The sequence below is a fragment of the Herpailurus yagouaroundi genome, unplaced genomic scaffold (genome assembly GCF_014898765.1).
Source record: "Herpailurus yagouaroundi ecotype Mexico unplaced genomic scaffold, PumYag 252, whole genome shotgun sequence".
NCBI lineage: Eukaryota > Metazoa > Chordata > Mammalia > Carnivora > Felidae > Herpailurus > Herpailurus yagouaroundi.
Genome location: NW_024412469.1, coordinates 303,401 through 323,543, shown reverse-complemented (window position 1 = coordinate 323,543; position 20,143 = coordinate 303,401). Strand labels below are relative to the sequence as shown.

Here is a 20,143-nt window from a genome sequence, read left to right as displayed (position 1 = left end):
CTGATGGCTCGGAGCCTGGAGCCTGTTTCCGTTTCTGTGCCTCCCTCTCTCTGCCCCTCCCCCGTTCATGCTCTGTCTCTCTCTGTCCCAAAAATAAATAAACGTTGAAAAAAAATTAAAAAAAAAAGTGATTTTACAAAGAATTTAAAAATTGGAGTGGGAGAAGTAGAAAGACTGGAGGTTGTTTGTAAACTGAGGAATTTGGGGGAATTCCGAGGGATGTTCTCTATCTTGGAGATTGCAAAGTTCTGATGATAATGGTAGTCAAGATTAGCTTTTGCAGGTGAACTGTAGAAGAATATTAAAGACTCATCAAAACAGGCACTGGAGTCACCAAAGGTGACCTCAATAGAGGCCCCATCAAACAGAAAAGGACGTTAGGGTCTCTATCAACCTGAATGGAAAGGAATTAACATAAGTAGGTAGTTGGACCCATGGTGAGGGTTAGCAAGAGCAGTAAAAAATAAGAAATGTGTCACTTCTCTATTGTCCCTGGGAGATGGGCACACAAAGAAAGAGTGTGGGTTTTGAGAATAGTGGTGTCACCAAGGGAAGCTGCATTTTAGTTAATAAAGGAAAATAGAAGGACCTTTTTAAGGAAAAAAAGGAGGGAGATGACATTCCAGAGGAAATGACACATATTTAAATTAAGAAAGAAAAAAAAAACCCAAACAACCTGAAAGAAGATTTTAATCTATCAAGAAATAATATCTTGCATGGAAATTCATTAGTTGGTGATTCACATCTGAGCAACAACAACAAAAATGTATGAAGTGTAGTCATTTCTCAAACTGCAGTGTTATGTTTGTCTCTTTGCCTGGCAGTCTTCCAGAAACTTACACATTCAACAAATATCAAGTGCCCATTACTTGCCAAGGACTATGTATTCCAACCCCATTAACCCATGGGACACTACACGAAAATTTTCATTTCACTGTGTCTTCTTATCTACATCTGATCAACTGGAAAATCATTTATTGAATTACCAACCACCTCTCGTATGTCAGGCAATGCCCTTTGATAAGCAATTTCCTTTTTTTAAAATACCAATACCCTTTATAATGTTAAGTTGGCTGTTGGCTTTTCTTTCCTGATTGTGAATTTTACTTGTAAAATAAATTCATTTGATTAGATTGATTTCTTGTGAAGACGCTTGTCATTAACATGTAGAGTTTGTAAGAAATTTTTATTAAAAATACATGCTAATCATGGAAATTTTGGAATACAAAATATAAAGTTCAATATTTGATGCCCTAGAAGGAGCTAAATGCTTTGGGGGAAAAAAAAAGTCTTGGGACATCTGGGTGGCTCAGTGGGTTAAGTGTCCAACTTAGGCTCAGGTCATGATCTCTTGGTTCTTGAGTTTGAGCCCCACATCAGGCTCTGTGCTAACAGCTCAGAGCCTGGAGCCTGCTTTGGATTCTGTGTCTCCTATTCCCTCTGCCCCTCTCCTGCTCTCACTCTGTCTCTTTCTCTCAAAAATAAATATTAAATTTTTTTAAAGAAAGAAAGAAAAGAAACATGCCTAGTAATCATTGTAAAGAAATTCTGCCCTCCTAATATCCCAAGAAAAGTCCCAAATGATGTTGGATTTGTACACGTCTATACTATACCACAGAGTGCTGCCGAGTAATCATAACAACAGTAATAACTCAAACACTTGTCTAGTGCTGCGTTAGGTGCTGGGGTATAGCAGTGAACAAAACAAAGTTTTTCCTGCCTCCTGCAGTTCACTCTCTTTTGGAGAAATAGATGTTGAACAAATAATCATGCAAATAAATCATTTATTTTATTTTATTTTTTAAAGTTTATTTTTATTTTGAGAGACCGAGAGAGAGAGAAAGAGAGAGAAAAAGACAGTGTGTGCACAAGCGGGGGAGGGGTAGATAGAAGGAGATATAGAATTCCAAGCAGGCTGTGTACCGTCAGTGGGGCTCGAACTCATGAATGGTAGTATCATGACCCCACAAATAAATCATTTATAAACAGTAATAAATAAATAAGAAGATAAAGAGTAGTATTAAAGTAGTGTGGTCACAGAAAGTGGCATTTATGTTGCACTCCAAGGGTGTGAAGAATATATGGAAGGGAGGGGACAGAGAGTGCTTTCTGGGCAGAGAAAACCCCAGGGTCAAAGGGTCTTACAGAATTTGTCATATTTGGAAATGAGAGGGCTAGTATGGTTGGAGCACAGTGGACAATGAGGAGAGTATAATGTAGTGGTGTTGGCAGTAGAAGAGGACAGAAGCCAGGTAGGGGTGGGCCCTGGAGACCAGAAGGAGGAGCTTGGATTTTATTCAAAATTCAGTGGGAAGCCAATTAAGGGTTTTTAAGTAATATGGGATGTGACTTGGTTTTCATGTTTTAAAGACTGCTTTGGCTGTCATATAAGGAATAGATGGAGGGTAGGAAGAGGAAAGAAATGAAATCAGCAAGGAGTCTGCATTAGTTCAAGCTCTTAATAATGGTGGTGGTGATGATAATGGTGATGGCACTTACAGTGTCTTGGAAATCTGTGGGCCAGATGCTTTACATATGTTATCTCTAATTGTTACCATGACCCTGGTATTTGAGTGCCATTTTAAAATTTAGGAAATAGAGACTCAAAGAGATTAAGTGTGTTGCAAAAGACCACATAGCTAGTAAGTAGCAAAGCTAGGATCTGAACTTAAGTCCATCTGGTTATTTCTCTTATTCCATGGGAACCGTTGGTAAAATGAGGTGAAATTAAATTTTGGGTTTTAAATTGCATTCACCACCTTGTAAAGCTTACATACTTTTGCATGAGCAGAAGATCTATGAAGGTATAGAGGGGTCATCAAAACTCTTGTTGGGTACTAGAAAATTACTGGAAGAAGACAGTGCCCCACAACTTGTCTTGGCTGGTAGGAGGGACAGGAAATGGGGAGAATGATTAAGTTTGACAACGCTATATGATTTCATTCTGGGAGATTTCACAGGGGAGCAGGAGGGAGAGGGTGAGATGGGAGGGTGATCACATTATCCTCTGTTCCCTTGGGTATAGTGGTTTCACTTCTTTCTTGGGGGAGGTCAGAAAAAGTGATGTCGCAGAAGGGGAGGTTGAAATTTGGGGAACAATGAGATAGCATTGTCCTTGTTCAAACTGAATCACTTCCTGTCCCTGACTCCCTGGCACTCTGAAAGTTTCTACACGCCTCTTACCTGGACCCAGGAGAGAACATTTCTCCCAAGGAGAGGAAACACTACAAAGAAATTTGGCAAATCAGTATATGATTCAAGCAGAACTCCTTGTGACAGGAGGGGAGGGATGTTGAGATTTTAGGAAAACTTTCTTTTGTTCTTTACTTAGCATTTGTAAAGCACTTCTATGCTTTCCCACAGTATTCCTGGATGCATTCTTACCCAGTCATTTTTATTCACTGACACTACCTACCCCTTCAACCTTTGTAGCCTCACACAACAGTAACCCCCCTACTGCCACATAGACACACTGTACATTTTATACCCATTGGACTGCTTACTATTCTTCAATTCACCACACACTTGTATACCTCCATGCCTTTGTACAAGCTGTTCCTCTTGCTAGAGATGCCTCTTCCTCTTTGCCTGGGAAGCTTCTATTTAACCCTTAGAGCCCAGTTCAAATGCCTTCATTTCCCTAACCACCCACAATCAAACAGAATTTATTGCTTCCTTTTCTTACTTGCTTATCATATCCAACTAAATTAGTTTTCCTATATCTTCTGCTGGAATGCTAGCTCCTTAGAAATAAGGGTTGTACCTTAGTCATCTTTGTTTCCCAAGAAGTTATTGATAGCAGGCACTCAGTAAATGTTGTGTACTTTGGATCTGTCCTTGCAAAAACCCGAAAAAATAGGTAAGGCAGGTGTTACCCACTGAAGAAATGTGGAGATCTTGTCCAAATCCCAAACATCTACTGAGTGGTAGAGCTGGAACTGTGAGTTGAACAGGATAGAATTGGCACTACTACATTTTGACCTACAAAGATGACAGTTTTATATGACTCAGTCTAATGAAACCCAGGTCTTTTTGTTCTTGGGTCAATGCTCTTTCTAAAGCATTCAAAGAAGCTGACTTTCTGTTTGGTCTATGGCCCTGTGGTTTTAGTGTGGCCAAACATTTCAAATTGTTCAGTTCAATGTATTGTTTTTATTCCCCTTCAGTGACCCTCCCCATGTCTCACATACTTTGGAGATCTAGCTACGTGTTGAACCAAATCTTTAACAATTTTTGAAGAAACAGAAGAAGAATGACCTCCATTCCTAAGCTTACATTCAAGATTTGCTCCCTCTCTGCAGGGCTCTTCAGCTCTCTCGGTCTTAGTTTCCTCTTCTCAAAAATGAAGAGGGTGCATGAAAGCCAGTGTCTTCCTATCCCTTTGACTCCTTCCTGTGCTCCTATACAGGATTCCACTTCAGCCTCTTCCTTCTCCTTTCCCTGGGCCTGCTTCTTCAATACCAGCAGCTGCACCAGCCCATTGCCCACCCAAAAGATGTCAGCCTCAGAAAACTGCACAAGTTCTGCTTCAGCCCTGTACCCTCCTCTTCTCCTTCCACTACCTTACAGCAAATAGCATAATGGGGTTAGACAAGGGGGCAATTAACTAACCTGGGGTCATGTCCTGGCAAAGGCAGATCTGAAATCCAGTTAAGCCATTGATTTGGGTACATTGTGTCTTAGGGCAAAATTATAGGGAAAGAGGAAGTCTATAGAGTCTGTAGTATCTATTTTCTTTTTTATGGATTCAGGAAGCTTTTAAGTGTAGAGGAAAGCAATGTATGGGAAAGAAACAACATGGAACAAATACGTCTTTGGTTTTAGTTAATTCTGAGGTTTAAAGTTGAGATCTTTTTTTGTTTACTTAAAAAAAATTTTAACTAAGCTGGACAAATAATATACAAATTATGAATTTTGTAAAAATTTAGTGGAGCATAAAAAATGCAATAGGAGTATGCAGAGTTAAAAGTTCTGTGTTTTTAGAAATTTACCCTTGTACAGTGTTTACTATGTGCTAAGTATTGTACTACATGCTTTATATAGTTAACTAATTCAACTATCATAGCAATCTTGTCAAAAGTGTACTGTTATTTTCCCTATTTTACAGGTGATGAAACTGGGGCACAGAAGGGTCAAGTAAGTTGCCCAAGGTCCCTTGGCTAAAACCTGAAGCAAATGTTTTCAGAATTCATGAGGGGCTCTAGAAAGGCGTTTCTTTTGGATTTCACATCTTCCCCCTGATCCCTCACACCAGAGCAGAAACTCCTTACCCATAGTTGGTTTCTGCTTAAAGTATACTTGGTCAAGAATATTTTGCTACAAGAAAACAAATTAAGGGGGTAAGAATATGGCCTAAATCCATAACACCTGGATTATTTAACCCTGTAAAGGGAGAGTGAGACTAAAGTCCAATTCGTATACCATCATTGGTGGTCTTGTTGGTGAGGAGATTTAGCAACATCATAAGAAGAAACCATTATACTTTAAGGCTGGAAGAGGGAATTTTCAAAACTTTTTCGTGAGTAGAAACCTTGTCTGAAAAAGAAATATTGCTTAGAAACTCCAAAAGGATTTGAAAAATCAGTAATTTACTAATATAAATGTTGTTCATATGTTTAAATTTTTAATATTTGCTCATTATAATGTTAACTAACCAGAGACTTCTCTTTTCAGCATGATGGTGGATTAGTTATTATGACCAATCCTCCTTACTAAAACTACTAAAATGTTGAAAGAAATATTTAAAAAATCTTTCAGGGGCGCCTGGGTGGCGCAGTCGGTTAAGCGTCCGACTTCAACCAGGTCACGATCTCACGGTCCGGTCCGTGAGTTCGAGCCCTGCGTCGGGCTCTGGGCTGATGGCTCAGAGCCTGGAGCCTGTTTCCGATTCTGTGTCTCCCTCTCTCTCTGCCCCTCGCCCGTTCATGCTCTGTCTCTCTCTGTCCCAAAAATAAATAAACGTTGAAAAAAAAATAAAAAAATAAATCTTTCAAACTCATTTGTTGAACTGGAATGAAAGTAAAGAATGTATAGTGTTCAAAATACTGGGAGACAAGAAACCTTGGCTTTTTCCTAAATTCATCTACTATATTCTAGAGACAGGTTAGACAACTACATGAAGTTCAGAGCCCAGGAGATAAAGTCCAGGATATGCCTAAAATGGGGATCCTAATAGGAAACTGCATGGCCTAAATCTGAACACCAAAATGGCTACACTTGAAGTGTAAGGGTGGTTGAGATAAATAAACCTCACCTGCAGAAGGGGACTGCTAGGAAGCTCTGGCACTAGATGGAGGGAAAATCATTCTTCTGAGGATGATTCCTCACGAAAAGTCAGCCCCCACACGGGTTTGTAGTTTGAAATCACACTACTTGTGTGTTTCCAAAAGCCTGAAATAGAGAATTAAATATCAAATGGTTTCAGGTTGGTAGTATCCCAAGACAAATGGGAAAGGCAAACACAAATCCTATCTTGATGAACTCAGCTGCAGCCCAAGCCATAAAGTATTCATCCACACAGAAAAATTTCCAGGGCAAATGAATAGTTTGCAGTCAAGATTTATAAAACAAATAAAAATACTTGGCAACATGATGAAAGCCACAGAAGGAACAGACAACAGAAGCCAACCTGAAAGTTGATTCATGTATTAGAACAATCAGAAATGACATATTGAACAACTGGTTTTAATATCTTTAGGTAGAGTTTTTAAAATATTGAAAAAATGAATAAGGAAAATTTAGAGTTGAAAAAGATCCAAATAGAATATCTAGAAATAAAAAATACAATGTTGAAATTAAAGCTTCATTAAATAGCAGATTAATGGCAGATTACACATAGTGAATTAGATGAAGAATCATGAATTAGAAAATATATCTGAAAATATTCATTGGAAAACAATTTAAAGACACATAGAGATGGAAAATATGAAAAAGAGGGTGAGAAACTTGAAGGACGGAATTGGACAATCTAATGTGTATCTATTTGGAATTTTAGAAGAAGATGATAAAATAGGGAAGGGAAAATATTTGAAGGTAAATAAAGATTAAGAACTTTCCAGAATTATTGAAAGACTCCAATCCTCAGATCTAAGAATCCCAAGCAAGTTTAAAAAATTAAAGAAATCCATTAAATAATGAGGAAGGTTTTAGAAGATGTAATTAAAGCTGAGTCACAGAAAATAGTTCTGGCAGAGCATTCCGTATAAGGTGGCAGAAAAACAAGGTGGGAGCAGATAGATCTAAAATCTCAGCCTGGACAAATGCTTTTCAGAGTCATGCACATGGAAAAAGCAGATGCCAAGCCACAGAATGTGTATTGACTTGAGTCACTAAGTTGTGAATTAGTTCTCAAAACTGGAGATGAAATACAATCTGTCTTGCTTCAGTTCACTGCTTTAGACCTGGCTTGTTTTACTTTTTAAATTTTTATTTGTACCTAGATCCACAAAGGAAGACAACTTGCAAAGCTAGTGTCCCAAGACAAATGTGTATAACATTTGTATATATTTTAAAATATGTCATCTCTGTTCATGAAAAGATAGTAATTGCATCTATGTATATGTATGTATGGGAGATTTATTTCTGAGTCTTGCCTAATTCTCTGCAAATGTGTACCAACAAGTGTTAAGAACATCTCTGAATTGGCAACAATATAAGCAAAACAGATTGCTTAACCAAGGATGAAAACTTGCCCATTAATATTAGCTTTGACTCTGGGGATAGTCCCCAGAATCCAAAGCCTAAAGTAATTTAATATTTTCAAAATTTGAAATCCTAACAAGGATACAAGTCTTTGGGAAGTATCCTAAATTCTATCAAGTGACTTACCATTTGTTATTCAAGAGAAACATACATGAGTTTTAGACAGGCAAAGATTTACATTTTGAAGCACATCTTCTGAGTAAAATGTAATGTATCTTTAACTTGGCTCTAAAGAGGTCGACTTGGCACATAAAACACATAAAACATTGATGAGGAGACATTTATTCCAGATACCACAGATAAATATGTAAAGCCAATGAAATTACACTTAACTTCAATTTCCAGTGCACAGGGATGCCACTTAGATACTTCTGGAATGGATTCTGGGAACTAATAGGCTTCATATGAAGGCAGCTTTGGAAAACTAAGGAATAACAAGAGGAATTTCTAAAAGGATGAGCCAGATATTTATAGAAATGTGGAAAGTGGAACTCAAGTCTCTAAAATTTAGAAGCAAGAGAAGGCAGCCTGAAGCAGCAGCTGAGATAACAAAACTTTGCATTGGTGGAAGATAAATGTAGCAGATCTCCTTTAAAAAAATAAGAAAAACATTTAAAAAAGTTTTCTCTTTAAGAATGGAAATCAACTACTTTTTAATCAAGTGCTTGCTAGCTACATTATGAAGACTAAAGATAAGTTTCAAAAATAGATATAAAAGATAAGTTGCAAAAGATAAGTTTCAGACTCCTGACACCCAGCCAGAAGATAAGAATTGTCCTTGTGCTAAGAAACCAGTCAGCCAATGAGCCTTTACTATTTTGATGTCACATGCAGAATCTCAAGATGATCTGGTTTATCAAATGCGATAAATTACACAAAGCAGATACTTTGTTAAATTATACATCATTTGAACAATGTTTAAATCAAGAAAAATAATCAGGGTGGATTATTGTTAGCTCATAATGATTTAACAATACTTTAAACTTTCTTAAAGTATGTTGTGTTCAAAGTCTATAAAAAAACTACCTCTTTCTGCCATCTTGGAGCCTGAGGAGACCTGCTGGGAACAGTACTCCTAAAACGACAGAAGGCTGTAGTCCAAGGCCATTTTTGCTGGCTATCAGCAGGGTCTCTGGAACCAGAGGGAACACACAGCTCTTCTTAAAATTGAAGGTGTTTATGCTCGAGATGGAAATGAATTCTACCAAGCAAGAGATGCATCTATGTGTACAAATCAAAGAACAACCCAGTGACTCCTGGTGACAAACTTAGTAATCTAAAAAATCCTAGTAATCTGGTAAAAATAACTCACTCTCATGGAAACAGTGGTACAGTCATGCCAAATTCCAAAGTCACCTTCCTGATAAAGTCACAGAATCCCTGTGATGCTGTACTCCTTAAGGATTTAAATTTACTGAAAAGCAAATAAATAAAAGTGTAGGTTTGTTAAAAATAAAACAAAACAAAACAACCACACAGTCTATCGAAACTAAATTTGTGACCATGGGGTTAAGAGAATAATCCTTTTTTTTTTCCTACCAAGGTAGGACACTTAAAAAAAGTGGTTCCTGGGGGGCGCCTGGGGGGCGCAGTCGGTTAAGCGTCCGACTTCAGCCAGGTCACGATCTCGCGGTCCGTGAGTTCGAGCCCTGCGTCGGGCTCTGGGCTGATGGCTCAGAGCCTGGAGCCTGCTTCCCATTCTGTGTCTCCCTCTCTCTCTGCCCCTTCCCCATTCATGCTCTGTGTCTCTCTGTCCCCAAAATAAATAAACGTTGAAAAAAAAAAAAAGTGGTTCCTGGCTTTTTTCCCCCCTGAATCCCAAATACAATATAATGGTTCTTCCTCCCCCCACCCATTAATGTTGCTTTGCAACTGGGACACAAAAAACAAATGCCTCAACCCCAAAATTACAATCTTAGGGAAGATATATATTTTTCTAAAGTGTGTCTGCTAGCTAACTCAAGTCTGGGGAAAAATTACTAGCTGCCCCAGACTGACATAATGCCCGCCTATCAAAATGGCTAAAATGAAGAAGATAGAAAATATTAAGTATTTGCAAGGATTTGGGACAAATGGAATTATACATGGCTGATTAGAGTATAAATTGCTACAACCACTTTGGGAAATAATTTGGTAGCATTCACTAAAGCTGAGCATGTGCATACTTTTGACCAAGCAATTCTACTTGGAAGGTATATATGAAAGGCATAAAAATGCCAAAAGACATAGTAAGGGAATGTTCATAGCAGTCTTAGTTATATAACTCTAAACTGGAAACATGGAAAATGTTCATCTACATTATAACAGATAAATTGTAACACATTTATTTAGAGGAATTCTAACCAGTAATAAGAATAAACATATGTGCAACTACACAGAGGGATCTCACAAACATAATGTTGAGTGAAAAGCTAGACACAAAACATATACTGTATGAATTCATTTGTAAATAGTTCAAAAACCCCACAAATTGAATATGTGATGTTTGATGTTAGAAAGTAAAATACTATTCTTGAGGTAGAGAGTAGTGACTAGAAGAGGGCATAAACTCCTATTTCTTTAAATAATTACTGAGGTTGGTTTACCTTGTAACAAACCATTAAGCTATACAGTCAGATTTGTGCAGTGTTTGTGTGTGTATGTTATATGTTAATGAATTTTTTTTAAGTTAAAGGAAAGAGAAGACTATCAGTGAATTCTAAAATGTACACATTCCATATTCTTAAATGTGGTGGTCAAAGAGACACTGACAGAATTAAATAAGCCCTCTATATTGTGGTTAAAAAGAAAGCAGTGTCAGTGTCTGTGCTTAAGAATGCATTGAGCTGACTGGAAAATGGTCAGACAGGAAATGAACACATTCTCTTCTTCCCTTTGTACAAAATAACTGGTTCTGATATGCCTGATTAAAGACTTAGTTTTCATACAGAGAAAGACAGATACCACATGTTTTCACTCTTAGGTGGATCCTGAGAAACTTAACAGAAACCCATGGGGGAGGGGAAGAAAAAAAAAAAAAAGGAGGTTAGAGTGGAAGAGAGCCAAAGCATAAGAGACACATAAAAACTGAGAACAAACTGAGGGTTGATGGGGGGTGGGAGGGAGGGGAGGGTGGGTGATGGGTATTGAGGAGGGCACCTTTTGGGATGAGCACTGGGTGTTGTATGGAAACCAATTTGACAATAAACTTCATATATTGAAAAAAAAAGACTTAGTTTTCTGACCTGAAAACATTGAAAATTAATCAGATTAAAAGAGATTTTTCAGGTGTTTTTCGGAGTAAGGCAGAATCCTCAGGGTAACTTTGAAAAGAGTTTGACTGCCCTTTGCAGAAGTTCTTAAAAACGAAAAATGGTTTGAGTTCTGCAGAAATCAGAGGATGTCAACAACCTGGGAAGTTATTTGTTACCTAGGATGAATGTTGTTTCTTAGCTGACAAATCTCTTTTCTTTCACCAAAGACAAAATTTAGATATGCAGAAACATAAACCATTCATGGCAATCCTATCTGCCAACAGTGTCTAGGACTAGGCATGTAACCCAGATCTTGCCAATGAGACAAAGGGGTGGCATATCTGGGACTTGTGGGACAATTTTTCTCCTTAGGAGTAAGAACTTTTTGACTTTTTGACTTTGCCTCTGTGAAGATGTAATTCTCAGAGCTGGGCCAACAATATCTCATAAAGGAAGAGACCATGGACAGTCTGAGGATGGCAGAGTAGAAGGATGAGAAGAGCCTGGGTCTTGGTGACGTCTTTGCACCAACTCTGGTATTGCCCACTTCAGAACTTCTTGTTAAGTAAGCACCAAGTGTCCTTATATTTTAAGCCATATCTAATTCATTATTATATTTTTGCAGCTAAAGCATATCAAGTGATACAAATTCTCTTTGGCTGTTTTTTTGTTTTTTTGTTTTTTTGTTTTTTTGTTTTTTTTGCCTAAATGTAATCTACATCGGCTTTTTCTAAATCCTAAAATGAAATGGCAAACAACTAATGTATTCTGGACATTGTCTTAATCATATCTTTAAATACAGCTGGATTATTTAAGCATTTCCTCTGCCCTCCCCCTGCCATGCTCAAAGTTCTTTTTTTCCTTTAGTTTTTAATGTAGTAAAAATATATATAACATAAAACTTATCATCTAACCATTTTTCAGTGTGCATTTCAGTAGCTTTACTAGGTCTGTTCTGCAGCAGGTATCTAGAAGTTTTTCATCTTGCAAAACTGAAACTATATTCATTGCACAACAATTCCCCATTTCCTTCTTCCCCAGGCCCCTGTCAAAACTGTCCTACTCTCTGTTTCTGTATGTTTGGCTACTGTAGATTCCTCACATAAGTGGACTGATATAGTATACAGTATTTGTGTCTGGCTTATTTCACTTAGAATGATGTCCTTAAGGTTCATCCATGTTGTAGCATCTGACAAGATTCTTTCTTTTAACATTGAATAATATTCTATTGTATGTATATACCACATTTTCTTTATCCATTTATTGGTGAATGGACATTTGGGTTGATTTTACCTGTTGGCTATTTTGAATAATATGGCATTGAACATGGGTGTACAAATATCTCTTCAAGATTTTGCTTTCAATTCTTTTGGATATATACGCAAAAGTGGGATTGCAGGATAATATAGTAGTTCTATTTTTAATTTTATGAGGAACCTTCATACTGTTTTCCATATCAGCTAAACAGTTTAATATTTAAATAATGTTATATTTAAAAAATTATGGCATAATAATATGGATATATAAATCGATATGTTATAAACAATAACATATTGTATATGAGAGAAAAAGCATGGTATGTCAGAAATAGAAGATAAACTGAAAATATTTTGTATCAGGACAAGATTTTGAAAACATATAAGTAACTGAGATGCTTTTTAAAAAATAAATTCAGGGGCGCCTGGGTGGCGCAGTCGGTTAAGCGTCCGACTTCAGCCAGGTCACGATCTCGCGGTCCGTGAGTTCGAGCCCGGCGTCAGGCTCTGGGCTGATGGCTCGGAGCCTGGAGCCTGTTTCCGATTCTGTGTCTCCCTCTCTCTCTGCCCCTCCCCCGTTCATGCTCTGTCTCTCTCTGTCCCAAAATTAAATAAAAAACGTTGAAAAAAAAATTAAAAAAAAATAAATTCAGATGGCCAATAGCAGTACTGTTATTACTATTTTTACAATTAATTCTATAGATTGCCAATATACTATTATATTATTATTTTTGCAAAACATCAATTGGATTTGTTTACCAAAAACTTTTACATGTATAAATTTGTCTAAATTTGTGTGTAAAATTGATTATGAAAATTACATATACATATACATATTGGTCATTGTGCTTGGACAAATAGTGACAAAATGAAATGACTTGTAAACACTTTGAACAAAGTTAACATTCTATTTATAAAGTGAACTTTTATTTTTTATTTTTTTATTTTTTAGTTTTTTCAACGTTTATTTATTTTTGGGACAGAGAGAGACAGAGCATGAACGGGGGAGGGGCAGAGAGAGAGGGAGACACAGAATCGGAAACAGGCTCCAGGCTCCGAGCCATCAACCCAGAGCCTGACGCGGGGCTCGAACTCACGGACCGTGAGATCGTGACCTGGCTGAAGTCGGACGCTCAACCGACTGCGCCACCCAGGCGCCCCTAAAGTGAACTTTTAAACAGGTTTTCATATCATCCAGTAACTAATGTAGCTAACAAAGGGGCAAAAACAACAACTGTCAATAAGGTATTAACATTTTCAAAGTTAAAAAAACTGAAACAATTGGGCCAAAGTATAAATAAAAAATATATTTTTAATTAAAGTATTTGAATTTTATTATTTTTTTCAAGTGTAGAATTTCATGATTTATCCCTTATATTCAATATCACATGCTCATCACATAGTAAAATAGGTAAAAACTCAAGTAGGTATATAATAAAGTGATGTTGGAACTCCATTGAAATTGCCAAAATGAACTCGTGATTTTATATATACAGATTTTCTCCCTTATCTCTGTAACTGAACTAATTTAATGTCAGTAGTAAAATGAAATAATCTACTATATATCCCAGGGCCCATATTTTGTAATCTAATAATGTTCTCCACTAAAGAAATCAAAGTTCTTTGGAGAATAGCTGGTTTCTGTTACAGGTAGAAGACATGCAAGATGAGCCTGAATAAATTGTTGCCTGAAAGCAGTGATGCATTTTGTAGAGTTCTAAGGTGATTAATAAAAGAGCAAATGAACCAGCATAAAAAGGCTTCTATGTGCCAAATAGTGGCAATTTGAGTCAGAACAATAAAAAAAATATACCTAATCAAAACAAGTTAAGTTTGAAAATTTACAACAATGTCAACAAAAATCATGAGTCCATAATGATGCTCAAAAGAGAAAAGCACTAAAAACTGTTTTCTGTTCAAATTATCATTTCAGAATACCTATATTCGTAAGTTAATTGTAAATATTTTCTCATAATATGTGAAAGTTTTTCCTTGTACAAAGACTGAAATTACTGCTTGCATAACTTTTATAGGAATTTTCTCCTATGTTTGGGATATGTCTATCAAATAGTTACAGAAATACTGGCTAAATTATTAATACTTATGTAAAACTTTAGATATTCCACACCACCCTCACTGACACATTATCTCAGATTAGCTGGTATAGTCCAAAATCAGAATGAGAGTCCCTTCTAATGCTGATATTCAGCGGGCATGCTGAATATGCTCCATGTGGCTGGTTCTTTTATTTATTTCTGCTTATGCCATACCAGAACATCAGAACATGCATGAACATCATCACCCGTGGATAAACCAAGAGATATTTTTCACAACCAAATAGCCACCTAGTAATAAACTGTATCATATATTAGATGATATTAAATTTGATTATTAAGAGAAATTTAAAAATTAACAGTATGGTAGCTTTCTTTCCTTTCTTTCCCTTCCTTCCTCCTTCCTTCCTTCCTTCCTTCCTTCCTTCCTTCCTTCCTTCTTTCCTTCCTTCCTTCTTCCTTTCTTCCTGCCTTCCTGTCTTTCTTTCTTTCTTTCTTTCTTTCTTTCTTTCTTTCTTTCAAATTACATTACATTTGAAACTTTTAAAAATCACTTACTCTCTTTAAGAAAAGAAATATATAAACTGCTTGATAGCATTTCTTACTGCCACTGATAGAGCAACAGGCTAAGAAGTTAGAGTGGTTGATATTGAACACAGCAGAGATGCAAAACAATGAACCTCTGTCAAACTCTTTAAGAAAGCATTGAATCTTTGCTAGGAAATTCAAGAGAAGTAATGAGCAAAACATGATTGCTAAATGTCTCAGATGCACTAGTATTGTGAGGGAAAATTGTGGCAATCATCTAATTTTTGAGGTGTTCATTGTGAAGAGGAATTAGATGTAGACTGTTGTGCTAATTAAAAGTGAAAGCAATCAGCCAAGTTTGAGGGTTCTGGCAATACCAACGGGAATGGCAAAAGAAAGTTACATAAGAAAATGGTGGCTGGCAGGGAAACTTCTTCAGATGGCAATGAATGTAGACCTAAAAAAATAGGTGGAAAGTTTTAATGTCATCTCACTAATGTTTCTGTATTTGGAAATCATGGAAACTGAATTGAAAATCGCTTTACAAAAAGATTAAGGTCATACTAAATGAAGTTGTTTGGAATCCATCTTCCTTCTTGGTCCTTTTCCTTCATGGGACTTAACTCTGGATTTTAACCTCTGGTTTGAAATTTGCTGACTGCGTTATCTTGGGTTAGTACAATCTTTCCAAATCTTACTTGTTTAACTTTATAAATGGAGAATGTTATTATCTTACAGAAGTGCTGAGGATTAAATGGGATAATGGGGGGAAAATAACTCATTTAGTACATGTTCAGTGATTAATAAAGTTACCTTTAATGATTACTTCTGGCTTGCTTTATCTTTATAGGTATCAGAACACCTCTCTAAGGTAGGATTTTTTGTTGTTATTATTATTGGTTTGTTTATTTTTATATCTTGCACCAGAGGAAAAAAATTCAGGGTCACGAAAGTTAAGATCCAAAATCACGCAGGTAGTCAATGATAGATATGGATTTAAGGCCTGTCTGGCTCAAAAAATATGTGTATTTTTACTATTACGCTATATTGCACTCTTAAAGCAAAAACAAAAACAAAAGTGTTCACAGATATAGCATGATCTACCAATAGTAACAAGGCTAGCATGCGAGTATCTGCCAGGAGTCTGTTACAGGGAGGAAGTGCTCCAAACTCCTTATTTGCCCATAACTATCCTACAATAATGAACTTTGCCTGCCCTGTGAGGCTGTTTCCTCTTAAAGCTTTCTTTTGCATGCAGATGTCAACACCAGAGAACCCAGAGGGAAACTGAAAAAAAGATTAGAGGTTTTTACCATGATTTCCTGAAGTCCTTGAACCAAGCATCTTTTTTTTTTTTTTTTTTAAGGAATTAAGATTTCTTTCTGCTCTTCAAGGAGATTATTTTTGGTCTTGTTTCTAAATGTCCCTGCTATAAGCTGTGACATAAATAAGAAAGATTCTGACAGACGCTCTTGATTCTTACCATGTCTGCCAAAATTTCAACTTGTTGAATGAAAGATACATAGATTTTGGCACAGTCACACTCACATCTCCAAAAATGACCTCATGCTATCAGATTTACTGGCATAAAAATTCCCTGAATTTTCTTCCTCCCAATGCTGTCCCTTCTGCAGTACTTCCCTGTAAAGATTTCTTTTTTTAATTTTTTTTAACGTTTATTTATTTTTGAGACAGAGAGAGACAGAGCATGAACAGGGGAGGGGCAGAGAGGGAGGGAGACACAGAATTGGAAGCAGGCTCCAGGCTCTGAGCCATCAGCCCAGAGTCCCACGCGGGGCTCAAACTCACTGACCACGAGATCGTGACCTGAGCTGAAGTCGGACACTTAACCAACTCAGCCACCCAGGCGCCCCTTCCCTGTAAAGATTTAATTCTGCATGAGTATCTCCAAAAAAGGCCTTGTTCTGTCAAATACTCACATAAATATTCCTTGGTGTTTATTTTTTCTCCCTTCTGTGCTTCACATACACACACCCAACAGTATTTGCTTGTAATGATTTAATTCCCCCATGAGTGAACCTTTTACAACTGAATCTCAGACACATTCCCAGAAGTTAGTTGTAAGTTCTGTTTCTTTAACCCTCTGCAGACCCTAACCAGGAGTGGCAGTTTCCATTTCTCAGTCTCTTGCCTTACTTTTAGCCCTGTTTCAAACCCTAAGTAAAAATTCTCCTAAGAATTCTTCCCTCTCTATAAATGGGAAAAAGAAAGAGGTACATTCTGGCTGTATATATTGTAAGCTAAACAGTGATGGGAAATCGAAAAATATCTAGGTCATTGCTGAGAAAATACTTTATGTAGCTACCAGCCAAGGTTTCATGGGAAATCTAGGATCCTTTCAGAGAAGAATGGAGAAAATGTGAAATTTGAGCTGCAGAGTTATGCTTGTTCAGAGAGTTAACTATTTAAGCATATTACTCAATTATGTGATTCTTCTCAAGCACCCTAAACTTTGGGAAATAGAGGACTCTGAAGTTTTCTGAACACAGAGCCATGCCCTTTTGGGGCAAAATTTAAAGAGGGGCATCAAGTATTCTAAAGACAAATGTGAGAAGCAATAGGTAGGGATATTGGGAACGGCATAGGACCACAGTATACAGGGATGATTCAAGCTGAAGAAGCACAGGGCTGAGGAGGGAGTGAGAGTCAGGAAGATCCAACCACACTTAGTCCTAAACTCTCAAACTTCCAAAGACCTTCTAGAATCAACTTTGTGAAGCAACAGTACTTTTGGATTTGTGCCATTTTCTTTATTAAAATAGTCTGGAGGTATGTATTCATGTGTGGAAAGATAAGGCAGAGAAAAGTGCAAGGAGAAAAGAATTGCCACAAGGCAGACAGTAACAAATAAAGAGAAAAAAACCTTTAAATGAAATTGTCTAAATGAAGAATAGTAGCAAAACTAATAAGCTTTTGAATTTACCCATTTAGTCATTTAGGATGTAAATTACTTATTTTTTCAAAAAATTGTTTATTTTTGAGTAGATGATTTTGAAGGGATGACCCCTCTCAGTTCTTCTATTTGTCCTCCTTTTTTGAAACCACTGGTAAACAATTGGGAGTAGGTTTGTCTTGGAAGTACAGTTATCAACTTGTTTTATGAAGTTTTGTGGTAGGGGAGAAAAACTTACTATAAAGACTATTAATAACCAATTTTAGCAATTTATTAATGACTTTCCAAATCACCCAAAGGAAATCAAAGTGGAATTATAAGTTAGTAGCAACTATCATTATTATCAACTTTTACTAGTTTTGGCAATAAATAGCAACAATTCAGCCTAATCCTTTACTTTATAAAAATAAAAAATAGTTCTCCATGGTTCCCAAGATCTTATTTTGCCAAACCTGAGAAAAAAATCTACCAGAATGTTAGTCTTATTCTTACCGTGTAATCTTGTTTTGATTTCTCCTCTGAAAAGCAGCAGTTCTGTGTTCAGAGGGCTTGCAGATTCTATTTATTACTCAAAGTTTGGCAGAGAATCAAATCACCAAAGGAGGGAGATCTGAGTGGGTGAGATTTTGGCAGGTTTTAATTGCATGTAAAGAGCCAATAGAATTACAATCCTGTCAACATTCAAGATTCCCTACTTTCTGCCTTCTCCTCATCTCCATCTTAAAATTTAATTAAACAATTATGGATTTTACGTTTTGTGGTTTTTTATTTCCAACTCACATCAGAATTATCTCACATGCAATCCCCACTCCCATCTGCAACTCACAATCCTCTGCCCCCACACATTACAACTTGGCTCTCTTCAAAGTTGAACTTCACCCCCAGCACTGTTCATACTGAAATTTTTGGAAGAAGTTTTAGGTGATGATGAGAAGTTCCTGAACTTACCTTCTTCTTCCATGAACACACCAAATCTACAGCTATATATGGATCATTTTCTTCTGAAATAGATATGAAAAGTAGACGAACTGCTCTTCAAAACAAAGAATAGCAACAAAAGGATACAACAAAGATAAAAAGACCACATAAAGATGGGTAGGAGAGGCAAAGACACAGTCTCACAAAAACCCCATCCCCTGGCATGGCAACACAGAACAGGAAGGGATATCACCAGATTAATGTGGAGTTATCAGAAGAGTGAAGGGTTAGAATCCAATACTGGGTGCTCCAGCCTGTGGGATCTACATGGGAAATACAAGGCCCCAGGAAATCTACAAGTCCCAAAATGCAAAAAGAAACTGAGATTCTCTTCTTGGAGAACTCACATGTGGCCTTACTTGCCCCAAGACTCAGTAAAAAACAAAACAAAACAAAACAAAACAAAACAAAACACAGCAGTTTGAAAAGCACCTAGACTGTATGTGAGGACATCCATTTGCTGATCTGGAAGTATTGGCTGGAGGGATGGGATAATTGAGGTGCCTCCTGGAAATGGAGACGCTGGTGGATACAGTTGTTGCATTCTCCACATAGCCTGCAAGCACAGGCAGGTGAGCTCAGATACAGCACCCTCTCACCAACTTGTGTGGGAGGGAGGAGGAAAATGGTTATAGCACTTGCTTAGGGCAGAGAGCGCAGGCAGTTGTAGTGATTCCCCGCTTCCTGGCTGGAGTGAGCAAGAGCAAGTAGTTACCACATTCCACCTTTCAACTTAAAGCTGGTGTGTGTGCACAGACAAGGCACTCTTGCACTACATTCCTAAAGTATGTAGGGGCATGCAGTGAAGACATTTGCCCGCTGCATTTCTGAAGCTGGTGAATGTGGCCTACCCCCTATACTCTCTAGCTGCCTTGCCCAAACCAATGGGCATGTGCAATCCACACAGGGGACACACTTTAATTGCCTGGCCCTGGTGACCAAGACTGTAACAATTGGAAAGACAGTTCTTGGCAGGCCATTAGCCTTGGGCACTGCAAAGACAGAAAAACCCCAATCTTCCTATGAAAAAGGCTGACTTAGCCTGGAGCTTCAGCCTGAGGGACAAGCTTTAGTATCCCACACATCTAGAGGGTAGGAGTGCTTTCAGGGAATATAAGCAGGGATACAAAACCCTTGCACACCCCCTTGGCCTTGCTAGAGGTTGGTGAGACTTCCCAGAAGCTAATACACTTTAAAAAAATATTTATTTATTTATTTATTTATTTATTTATTTATTTGTTTGCTTTTAATTTACATTCAAGTTAGTTAGCATACAGTGCAATAATGTTTTCAGGAGTAGATTCCAGTGATTCATTCCCTATTTATAATGCTCAGTGCTCATCCCAACAAGTGTCTTCCTTAATGCTCCTTACCCAATTTGCCCATCACCCCACCCACAGGCCCTCCAGCAACCCTCGGTTTGTTCTCTGCATTTAAGTCTCTTCTGTTTTGCCCCCCTTCTTGTTTTTATATTCTTTT

General features: G+C 37.4%; 1 protein-coding gene across 6 annotated transcripts in view; it reads right to left on the bottom strand.

The window, feature by feature from the left end:
- IL33 (interleukin 33) overlaps positions 1 to 18,250 on the bottom strand; it is a 38,990-nt gene extending 20,740 nt beyond the window's left edge. For 3 of the 6 annotated variants that reach the window (XM_040460856.1, XM_040460862.1, XM_040460860.1), the window contains exons 1-2: positions 18,179 to 18,250; positions 6,254 to 6,390 (exon numbers count right to left, since the gene is read on the bottom strand). The gene's annotated coding sequence lies outside the window, so the exon portion shown is untranslated. The remainder of the gene's footprint in view (positions 1 to 6,253; positions 6,391 to 18,178) is intronic. The other 3 variants (XM_040460859.1, XM_040460865.1, XM_040460857.1) reach the window with 2 other exon arrangements.
- Between the last annotated feature and the right edge of the window lie 1,893 nt (positions 18,251 to 20,143).